The sequence below is a fragment of the Hemiscyllium ocellatum genome, chromosome 35, assembly GCF_020745735.1.
Source record: "Hemiscyllium ocellatum isolate sHemOce1 chromosome 35, sHemOce1.pat.X.cur, whole genome shotgun sequence".
In the NCBI taxonomy this organism is placed as follows: Eukaryota; Metazoa; Chordata; class Chondrichthyes; order Orectolobiformes; family Hemiscylliidae; genus Hemiscyllium; species Hemiscyllium ocellatum.
The window spans coordinates 6,045,201-6,057,249 of NC_083435.1; positions in this window are offsets into that span (position 1 = coordinate 6,045,201).

Consider the following 12,049-nt stretch of genomic DNA (forward strand, 5'->3'; position numbering starts at 1 on the left):
CCCTTGTCTACATAATTCCCCATTTGAGGCTGATAGAGAGAGCCCCAAAAATACGTCGGAATAAACAGGGAGGAAGGTGGGTAACCCGGGAAGTTACCAAAGGGAATCGCCTCCTCTGGACTTTGATACCCATGTATGGGACCGCTCGAGCAGGAGTAGAAATACAAAAGTTGGTAGCTTCCCGGAAGAGTTGGCCAATAATACTGCCGATGCATTGGCCGAAACCCAATCCGAAGTGGCTGCCATAACAACCGAAATGATTGCCACTAGACTAACGACCCTTCAGAACAGGATGGCTCTGGATTATTTTCTAGCAAGAAGGATGGTACCTGTGCACTAATTGGAAAGGAATGTTGTATGTACATACCTGAGGTCTCCTCTAACCTTACTGATATCTCCAAACATGTGCGAGACAAAATCGCCAAGATAAGGGAGGCCGCTAATAAGTACCAGAACGAAAAAGGTTGGGAATGAGGGAAATGGGAATTGACTGGTTGGGGAAGGTGGTTAGTCAATCTAGCTATCTATGGATTATCGATATTAGTGGGTCTGGTGGTAGGGTTCAATGGCCTAAAATGGGTAATGAGCCGACTGATGACAACCCTTGGGGAAGGAACCCACAAAATCATCAGATGCTTTTACAATCAGCAGGTGATATGCAACAGAGAAAGTCAAAGAATGCTTCTAGAGTTCAAGGGACGAAAAACACAAATGTAAAATGTAAGATTGTGAACCTCATCGCCATAAGGCGTAAGAGGGCAGAAAATAAGAAAATGAATTAAAGGAGACTTAGTAAGTTCAGAAACTACAGATTTAAAAGAAAAAAGGGGAATTGTGGGAAATAAGAAATGTAGTTTTCTGCAGGCGATATAGAAATGTAATTGTTGTAAGTGCTAGTGGAGTGTAATTTCTGTAGATGGGGGAGGGGTGAGACATTATACAAACGATCATGGAATTCTTGTAGCATGTAGTATACTTAAGGCTAAGCCTTTAATGAATATAGGGGGTCTTTTAAAGAAGTAGTTTTAAAGAAAATAGTTTTAAGCTAGGAAATAACTATGGAGTGTTGTAGCTGACCACAAAAGAAGAAGTAAGGGCATTTTCACAATAAAGCTTACAGTAACAGAACAAGGAATGCAGACATCCAAGGACAGGCTGGTACATAGATAAGGAAAGAGAAAAACAAGTGAAATAATTATCTTAAGGTTAGTCACAAGTAAAGGCCAAATAAGGGAATGAGATGAAATAAATGATTATGATAGGGTAAGAATAGGGAAAGGGGATGTGAGCCTGCAACACACAAACTGTATAAAAATGATTGCATAACTGATACCTTTGTGCTTTTTGCCAGGCTAGCGGGGTGCCCGGACTTGCAAGTTTGTAATAAATTGTCCTTGTTTCCATGGCTTTGTCTCCGGCTGATTTATAAGTGAGTTTTGTTTCTAACACAGGGAATCAGTCTGCTTTGCTGGTCTGACTTTGTTTCTGGTCAGTAAAAATATCAATATGTTTTCATCTTATTCTGAAGGAGGACAAAGACAGAGCAGCTAATCTGGAGAGGAGTGCTTTAAACTGTGTTCCCACAGGAGTCTGCAAGGATCGTTCCGTCTGACAGTCCTTGGTTCACTCCACTCCCACCAACGAAGCCCCAGGTACCTTCCCCTGCAACAAGAAAAGATGCAAAACCTGCCACTACACCACCCCCCACCTCCATCCAGGGCCCCAAACAGCCTTCCAGGTCAGACAGAGGTTCACCTGCCTCTCTTCCAACCGAGTTAACTGTATCAAGTGCTCTCAATGTGGTCTTCTCTACATCAGGGAGACTGAACGTAAACTTAGGGAATGGTTCACCGAGCATCGCAGCTGGGCCCGCAGGGCCAACCAGACCTCCCAGTCACCGCCCATTTCAATTCCCCTTCCCACTCCCTTCTGACATGACCATCCTTGGCCTCTTCCATTGCCAAAACAAACCAGAGCTCCTATTGGAGGAACAACACTTTATCTATCACCTAGGCACACTCGAGCCCAGAGGATTCAACATTGAGTTCTCCAGTTTCAAATAACGTCCCTCCCCATCCCCCGACTCCATTCCCAGTCCCTCCCCCTCCCTTCCACAATCTCTGCCACCAAATGAATTCATTTTCCCATTGACCAACCAGGTCGTACTCTCACCTGTCATCACCTATCTTCACCTCACCACCCTGCCCTCACCAACCCCTTTATCTGTAGTTCCCTCCACACCCAGCCCTAGTCTTGAAGAAGGATTACAATCAAAATGTTAACATCTTCACCTCCTGGTGCTGCCTGGCTTGCTGTGTTCTTCCAGCCTCCTGTCTGTCTGCACCAACATTTCAGGGCACACTCCCACGCAGCAGCTGCACATATCCCGCTACCACAGACATTGGCATTCAACATGTGCCAGCCTCTCCACACCATCATGGCACAGCTCCCATCCACTTACAGTATGTGTCTGCACTTTAATGTTGTCCTTTGGGTCACACCGGTAACTATCATTGGAATGCTGCTGCATGATACTTTGCTCACAGGGACAGGCACCCAGCTGGTGGATTGAACCAGGCTCCCTCAGGGCTGTTTCCCAGCTCTCTCAGTGCTAACTCACTCTGCACCTCCCTGGATGCTCACAGCATCCCAGCCTCTCCCTGCCCTTTCAGCACTGTGCTCCCTCAACCCCACTTTAAAGCTCCCTGTCCTGCTGTCTGGCCTAACAGTCTGGTGCACACAAACAGCCAGGCAGGTTGTCAGCAGGAGTCAGTCAAGGGCTGGACATCTTGCTGTGTGGCACAGTGCAGCATCAATCTCCCACTGAGAGCATGGCCCATCTGCCGGGATAGCAGACAGACTGCATGTACCTCAGACAAAAGGCCACATCCCAAGTCGAAGGGGAGTGGTCCTCAGTCGAGTCCAGTGAGGCTGCTGTTAATCAGTGAGTCCCAGTTAGTGTGTCCCAGGGTTAGTCAGCTGCTTGGACCGGTCACGGTCAGGGGTCAATCTCAGTGCAGCCTGAGGAGTGGGCCCGGTCAGTCCTGCACACCAGGGGAATGAGCATTGGGGAGGGTGTGGAGGGGATGTTATCATGAAGCCCTGTCAGTGAAGGGAGCTGGAGACTTCAATGCTGGGGATTGTAGGCCGCAGCCTGGGATGTGCAAGGCACAAGAACAATGATGGGGAGGATTATTGATATGTCAAGGGAGGAGACGGTAGAGCATGGAGGACCTGGGATGCTGTGGGAGGGGATTGATGATCAGTCACTGCCAACATGGCCTCAATGGGTAGGGGAGGGTGCAAAGGGGCACAGAGCTGATTCCTTCTCCACCTGAACTGTCAGGATAATGGAAGATTCTCTGAGATACAATGATGATTTGTGTGGGTGATGTGGGTCTGGGGGAGAAGGGTACCAGGCTCATGCAGCTGCTGCCTCTCTTCAGTCTGACCAGGGGAATACTCCTCGAAATAAGGTCCCATGTCAAAGTGGCAAGATGTGTCATTCCGTGGCCCTCCTTGTCAGACACAACATTGTCTCACTCGATAGAGGAACATATTCAGCTACTATTTCTCTGAGATGGGACTGGAGACTGTTCCCATTGCTAAGAACCTCTTCTGTTCCTTTGTTCCTGACGCAGGGACATTGCCAGTGTGACCGATGGAGCCAGCTACAGCCGGTACCATTCCTGCAGTTGCTAACATGTAACAACGGGTCAGGGAGTTACAGGAGGGACAGATACACCAGGAAACCCTGGGCCAGCAGCAACCTGCAGCAGAAGCTGACCAGCCTCCACCAGATGAAGAGGTCACTGCTGAAGGGCTCCTCGGGATACATCGCAGACTGAGGAGGGTCCGCGTCTTTGTCCTCAATGCCATCTCCTCCGGATGAGTGAGGCACAGGATCAGAGCTGGATGGGGATGTCCCGGGACACTGTCACTGACCTATACCCAGCAGCTGGATTGAGACCTGGGACCTGAAAGGAGTGGGTCACCACCCTCTCCCAGTGGCCATCATGGTAACAGCTGTGTTGGACAGTTATGTGACTGTCCCATTTCGCCCCAAAGTGAACAATGATGTGAAGCCGGGATCAAGTGGGCCCTGGGGACACAGCAGCAGGAACTTACAGAGAATGGGGAGAGGAGCTGTGAGTCCGGGCCATTGAGGTGTGTGGCCTGATGCTAAAACAGAGATTGGGAGGGGAATACGCAGTTGGTACCAGGCAGCTTTAACCATGTCACCTCTGTGCTGTGGGAAACTCTGGGCTATAGCTGCTGTGCCATTGCATAGACGGTGAAGAGGAACGCTCGACTGTCACACCCATCATGCATTCTGACAAGGAGGGCCACGCAATGACACATCTGGGGATTTTGTGGATCCCAAGATGGCATTCTTCAGGGGTCCCAAGATGGTACTGCCATCAACAACATGCGTACATTCTGGACACACCAACAATGACCAGTTGGTTTGGCTACAGTGAGTTGTAGAGTCCAGTTTACACTGGACAAGAGCAGTGCCACACGGCCAGCGCAGAGACGTTTTTCTTATTCATTCAAGGGATAAGGATGTTGCTGGCTGGCCAGCATTTATTGCCCACCCCTAATCCCTACAGGACAGGAAAGAGTCAACCACATTGCTGTGGGGCTGGAGTCTCATGAAGGCCAGATCAGGTGAGGATGACAGATTCCTTCCCTAACACAGATGGGCATTCCCAACAATCGGATCATGGGCATTATGAGGCCCTTCATTCCAGATTTTTGATAAATTCAAATTCCACCATGTGCCGTGGCAGGATTCGAACCTGGGTCCCCAGATTAACATTCCAGCAATAATATCACTGGGCCATCACCTCCCCCCTCGTTTGATGAAGCACATTTGGGATGGGAGTGTGAGAAAACCTGCTGGAGCTCACAGTGAGAGAGAATCCCTCCAAGAAAACCCACTGAGAATAACACTTTGCCAAATTTGACGAGATTCAGCCTTGTGTGTAACTTTGGTTCCTTGTTTAAAGAAAGTTTAAATGTGTTAGAGCCAGTACAGAGGAGGTTTACTCGATTGAAACCTGGAATGAGTGAGTTTTGAGAATAGGTCAGACAGACTGAGCTGGTATCCACTGGAGATGAGAAGAGTGAGGGGTGAATTAGTTGAAGCATATCAGACTCTGAATGACCTTGACAAGGTGAAGGTGACAAGGACATTTCCCCTTCTTGGCCAATCCAGAACCAGAGGGCACTGCATTAACATTAGGGCTCACCGTCTGAAGACAGAGATGAAGGGAATATTTTTGTCCTTGGGTTCTATACTTCAGAACTCTGTGCCTCAGAATGCTGTGGAGGTGGGGTTATTAAATATCTCAAAGACAGAGGTGGATAGATTCTTGTTAAATAGGGATTCAAGGCTGGTTGGGGAAGATGGGAAGGTGACATTAAAACACAAACAGATCAGCCATGATCGTATTAAATGGTGGAGCAGGCTCGAGGGAACAAACGGTTTGCTTCCACTCCTATTTTGTACATACGTTTGTATCTGTCTAATCAAAACACATTAAATATGGCGGGTGATACATCAAGCTGGGGCAATGAAATCTTTTGTATGAGGAGGCAGTCACACCGCTCAGGGCAGTGTCTTCTGAGTTGGTGAGTGAGCAGAAAAAGGAGGGTATTGCTACAAGTGAGGCAACAAAGCTGACCCAGAGAATGGGAGCACAGGGTCCTCAGCCTTTGCAATTGCTCAACAGGTTTTTGCCACTGTGTCTAAAAGATTAATGAAGAATGAAAAATAGAATATGAGGGAAACCTAATTAAAAAAATAAAAGGAGATCTTAAGAGATATTTAATAAGAAAGGAGAGACAAAGTGAGTGTCTGTCTTCGGGAACTTGAGTCTGGGGAACTAATAATGGAAAACAGGGAGGTGGCAGATGAATTAAACAAGTGTTTTAAATCTTTCTTCTGGTCGAGAAGCAAAAAGGAACATCCCAGCAATAGACTTTTTTATTCATTCAGAGGATATGGCAGTGCTGGCTGGGCCAACATACAGCGGCTATAAAGCTGTAAACCTGGAAATGGATCGAGGACAGTAATTCAGGAAAATTGCAATTGTAACCAGGGAACACGTACTCGGCAAAGAATTGGAGCTGCAGGCTGAGAAGTTTGAGTTTGAGTTTGATTTATTGTTGTGACAGGGACTGAGATACAGTGAAAGGTGTTGTTTTACACGCTGCACAGGCAGACCACACCATATAAAGTGCACCAGGTTAGCAGAGCAGAGTGCAGAATACACTGTTATTACCACAGAGAAGGTGCAGAGAGATCAGAATTAACATTTGAGAGGTCCATTCAGAAGTCTGATAACAGCAGGAAGAAATTGTTCTTGAATCTACTTGTAGATGTATTCAAATGTTTGTCCCTTCTGTCTGCTGGAAGAGGGTGGAAGAGAGTGTATCTGGGGATCAAGCGGGTCTTTGATGTTGGTTACTTTGTCAAGGCAACGTGAAGTCACAAAGAGTCAATGGATGGAAAACTGGTTTATGTGATGGCCTGGGCTGTGTTCATGACTCTCTGCAGCTTCTTGTGGTTTTGGGAATAACAGTTACATATCACACACTTGTCTCCAGATAAGATACTTTCTATGGTAAATCTGTAAAAGCTGAGAGAAGCCTTATTCAATCCTGGTGGACACACTGAATTTCTTTAGCAGCCGAGGAAGTAGAGATATCCCTGCCCTTTCTTCACCGCTGTGTTGATGTGTGTGGACCAGGACAGATTGTTGGTGACCATCATTCCCAAGAACTTAATGCTCTCGACCATCTCCACCTCAGTACCATTGATGCAGTCCTGAGGCCCTGATAGAATTTACCCTTCGGTCTGAAAAGCAGGGCTGAGTGAGATAGTTAATGTATTGGAGATTCAATTTCCTATGATTCCCTTCTTTCAGAGAAGGTTCCATCAGGTTTGAAAATAGTAAATTCTTCAAAAGAAGGGAGGCAGAAAGCAGGAAACTGCAAGTCAGCCAACTGACCAGTTATTCAGGGGATATTGTTGGAAGCTGTTATTGAAAATGTCACAAGGTGGATTCAGAAAAGTTCAAAATAATCACACAAATGCAAAATGTTAAAGGGAAATCCTGTTTATCCATTTTGTTGGAGTTTTTTTGACGAGGCCTCATGCTGTAAATAAAGAGGGATGAGTGGGTACAACAGACTGAGCTTCCTTGAAGGTATTTGATAATGCACCGTGTCAACGGGTATTGCACAAAAGAGAAACTCCTGGTGTAGGGGGTTTATCTCGGCATCAATAAAAGATTTACTCACCAACAGAAACCACAAAGTAGACATAAAAGGGCCTTTCTTATGTGTTCATTTGTGAATTCTAGAACCTTCGAGTCCACACTGACCCTCCAAAGAGCATCCCACTCAGACCCATCCCCATCCCACTACCCCATCCCTGTAACCCTGCATTTCCTGTGGCTCATTTGCCGAGCCTGAATCTCCCTGGACGCTACGGCCTTTTCAGCATGGCCAATCCATGTAACCTGCACATCTTTGTCTGTGGGAGTGATCCAAAGCACTCAGAAGAGACCCATACAGACATCTCTCTCTCTCTCACTGAAACCCCCAAGTAACTATCACCTCATCCCCACCCCCATCCACCTATTGTACTCTTTGCTACCTTCTCCCTACCCCCATCCCCTTCCCATTTATCTCTCCACCCTGGAGGCTCCCTGCCTTCAGTCCTGATGAAGGGCTTTTGCCCGAAATGTCGATTTTCCTGCTCCTCAGATGCTGCCTGATCTGCTGTGCTTTTCCAGCACCACTCTAATCTAGACTCTGATTTCCAGCATCTGCAGTCCTCACTTTTGCCAAGGTGGAATCGAACCCCGTTCCCTGGCACGGGGAGGCAGCACTGCCAACCATTGAGCTGTACCACCCAGAGAAGGCTCTTCAGGCTGGTCATTCAGTATATTCAAGGCCGAGACAGACAGATTATTAATCAGTGAGGGAATCAAGGGTCATGGGCCAAAGGCAGGAAAGTGACATTCAGGATGATCAGATCAGCCATCATCTCCCTGAATGCTGAGCTGACCCAGAGGGCTGAATGACCTACTGCTGCTCCCACGTCTCATGGTCATTTAGATGGTTGTCTGGAAATGTCTACAGTGCTGGCCAATCAGGGAGACTCACCTCAGAGTTTGATGTGGAGGTGCCAGTGTCGGACTGGAGTGGCGAAAGTTAAAAATCACTTGATGCCAGGTTATAGTCCAACAGGTTTATTTGAAAATACATGCTTTCAGAGCCACGCTCCTTCTTCAGGGAGCTAGTGGGGCAGGACACATAGGACATAGAATTTATAGGAGAAGATCAAAGTGTCATACAACTGATGTAATGCACTGAATATGCCGAGGTTACTGCTTTTAATCTTTAATCATTAAAAGTATTTAATCACTTTGAATGGGGATGCAGGTTTCCATTGATTAATATGTTTGATTAAAATAGTTTGAGACAGTGTCAACCATTTACACAGCATGTTACTGTTAGTTTGTCTGTGTAACAGGACCCACGGCCTTTCTGTCTGGGCCCTCCCTTTCCAGGATCGAAACCCGACCTATCCTGATCCCAAAATAAAGTCCCGCTCCATTCTTCCGTTGACCTGTTCCATTTTACCTCGTTCCCATCACCTCGGTATTCAGGCTGCCCTGAGACTTGGAGAATCAATCTTTGCTCTGCCCCAACGTCACATCAATTGAGAAACCTCCACCTTTTCACCTTTTCTGAATGTGATTCAAAATAACAAGACTTGAGTTTTGTGGAGTCGGACAAATCTGGAGAAATTTAAACTGCCGGCCAGGATCCAGATGTGGGATCCAATCCACACTTTCAGCAAAGTCCATTTGTGCCTCTTGGGACGGGGCAGGAAGTCAACGCTCAGAAGGTAAAACCAGAGCAACTTGCAATTGGCCCCCACTGGTCCCATTCGTCATGTGTCCCACAAAGTGTAACTCCAGTCAGACCAGGACATTGCCAAGTGCTGCTGTTTATTAAACTGCTTTTACCCCTTTTTGAAACTACACTTGCAGTTTGGAAACAGCCACATCCCTTTCTCACAGATGGTCCAATTAGTTTAAAATTAAATTTAACTTTAACCCTGGAAACAAAACCCGAAATGAAGTGAAGCCTGTTTTTTTTTGCCAGTGTTTTCTCCTGGAAAGAGTGGTTCAGTTTCTCCTGCTGTTTGCCCAGAAAGATGATCCAGTTTATTGCTGAGGAGGGGATCTCCAGCTCGATGCCAAACCCTGGTCTGACCAAGGCTGAACCGAGCGGACCCGTGCCCCATGCACTCGGGGAAACTTCAGGGAATTGAATTGAATTGAATGTATTGTCACGTGCTCCGAGGCACAGTGAAAAGGTTTGTCTTGCAAGCAATACAGGCAGATCACAGAGTGAAGTAGCATAGATAAGTAAATAATAGGGAAACAGCAGCAAAAACAAACACACAGGGACAGGCAAATGTTAAGAGTTTGTGAGTCCATTCAGTATTCTAACAACAGTAGGGTAGAAACTTTCGAAAACCAGCTGGTGCGTGTGCTCAGGTTTCTGTACCTCTCCCCGATGGTAGAGGTTGTAGAAAAGCATTGATGGATCTTTGAGAATGCGAGTGGCCTTTCCTTGACTGTGGGCCTGGTAGATGGATTCTATAGATGGGAGGTTGGCCTTTGTGATTGTCCAGGCTGAGTTCACCACTCTGTAACCGTCTCCGATCTTGAATGGTACAGTTGCTGTACCAGGTAGTGATATATCCAGTCTCAGTGGTGCTCCTATAAAGGTTGGCAAGGGTATTCGCCATCATGCCAAATATCCTCATCTGCCTGAGGAAGAAGAGACGTTGTTGGGCCTTTGTAACCTGTCCGTCCACATGAAAGGACCCGAAACAGACAGGAATTCTTCGCTGTTCCTGAATCTGCTCTGTAACATATAGGAAATGTAGCTCTCTCCCATGTAAAAAATGAGGTCTGCAGATGCTGGAGATCACAGCTGCAAATGTGTTTGCTGGTCAAAGCACAGCAGGCCAGGCAGCATCTCAGGAATAGAGAATTCGACGTTTCGAGCATAAGCCCTTCATCAGGAATAAGAGAGAGAGAGCCAAGCAGGCTAAGATAAAAGGTAGGGAGGAGGGACTAGGGGGAGGGGCGATGGAGGTGGGATAGGTGGAAGGAGGTCAAGGTGAGGGTGATAGGCTGGAGTGGGGTGGGGGCGGAGAGGTCAGGAAGAGGATTGCAGGTTAGGAGGGCGGTGCTGAGTTAAGGAACCGACTGAGACAAGGTGGGGGGAGGGGAAATGAGGAAACTGGAGAAATCTGAATTCATACCTTGTGGTTGAGGGTTCCCAGGCGGAAGATGAGGCGCTCCTCCTCCAGCCGTCGTGTAGGTGTGTTCTGCCGGTGGAGGAGTCCAAGGACCTGCATGTCCTCGGTGGAGTGGGAGGGGGAGTTAAAGTGTTGAGCCACGGGGGGATTGGGTTGGTTGGTTCGGGCGGCCCGGAGGTGTTCTCTGAAGCGTTCCGCAAGTAAGCGGCCTGTCTCACCAATATAGAGGAGGCCACATCGGGTGCAGCGGATGCAATAGATGATGTGTGTGGAGGTACAGGTGAACTGTGGCGGATATGGAAGGATCCCATGGGGCCTTGGAGGGAAGTGAGTGCGGAGGTGTGGGCGCAAGTTTTACATTTCCTGCGGTTGCAGGGGAAGGTGCCGGGGGTGGAGGTTGGGTTGGTGGGGGGGGTGTGGATCTGACGAGGGAGTCACGAAGGGAGTGGTCCTTGCGGAACGCTGATAGGGGAGGGGAGGGAAATATATCCTTGGTGGTGGGGTCCGTTTGGAGGTGGCGGAAATGGCGGCGGATGATACGTTGTATGTGGAGGTTGGTGGGGTGGTAGGTGAGAACCAGTGGGGTTCTGTCTTGGTGGCGGTTGGAGGAGCGGGGCTCAAGGGCGGAGGAGCGGGAAGTGGAGGAGATGCGGTGGAGGGCATCGTCAATCACGTCTGGGGGGAATCTGCGGTCCTTGAAGAAGGAGGCCATCTGGGCTGTGCGGTGTTGGAATTGATCCTCCTGGGAGCAGATGCGGCGGATACGAAGGAATTGGGAATATGGGATGGCGTTTTTACAGGGTGCAGGGTGGGAGGAGGTGTAGTCCAGGTAGCTGTGGGAGTCAGTCGGTTTATAATAGATGTCTGTGTTGAGTCGGTCGCCCGAGATAGAAATGGAAAGGTCTAGGAAGGGGAGGGAGGAGTCTGAGACAGTCCAGGTGAATTTCAGGTCGGGATGGAAGGTGTTAGTAAAGTTGATGAACTGTTCAACCTCCTCGTGGGAGCACGAGGCAGCGCCGATACAGTCATCGATGTAGCGGAGGAAAAGGTGGGGGGTGGTGCCAGTGTAGTTGCGGAAGATGGACTGTTCCACATATCCTACGAAGAGGCAGGCATAGCTGGGGCCCATGCGGGTGCCCATGGCAACTCCTTTAGTTTGGAGGAAGTGGGAGGATTGAAAAGAGAAGTTATTCAGGGTGAGGACCAGTTCAGTCAGTCGAAGGAGGGTGTCAGTGGAAGGGTACTGGTTGGTGCGGCGGGAAAGGAAGAAGCGGAGGGCTTTGACTCCTTCGTGATGGGGGATGGAGGTGTACAGGGACTGGATGTCCATAGTGAAAATAAGGCGTTGGGGACCGGGGAAGCGAAAATCCTGGAGGAGGTGGAGGGCGTGGGTGGTGTCCCGAATGTAGGTGGGGAGTTCTTGGACGAAAGGGGAGAGGACCATGTCGAGGTATTGGGAGATGAGTTCGGTGGGGCAGGAGCAGGCTGAGACAATGGGTCGGCCGGGGGCAGGCAGGTTTGTGGATTTTGGGCAGGAGGTAGAAACGGGCGGTGCGGGGTTGTGGGACTATGAGGTTGGAGGCGGTGGATGGGAGATCCCCTGAGGTGATGAGGTCCTGGATGGTCTGGGAGATGATGTGCCATGGGAGATGATCTCCCATGTGCCAACTTCCTTCCAGTTTTTCCTAG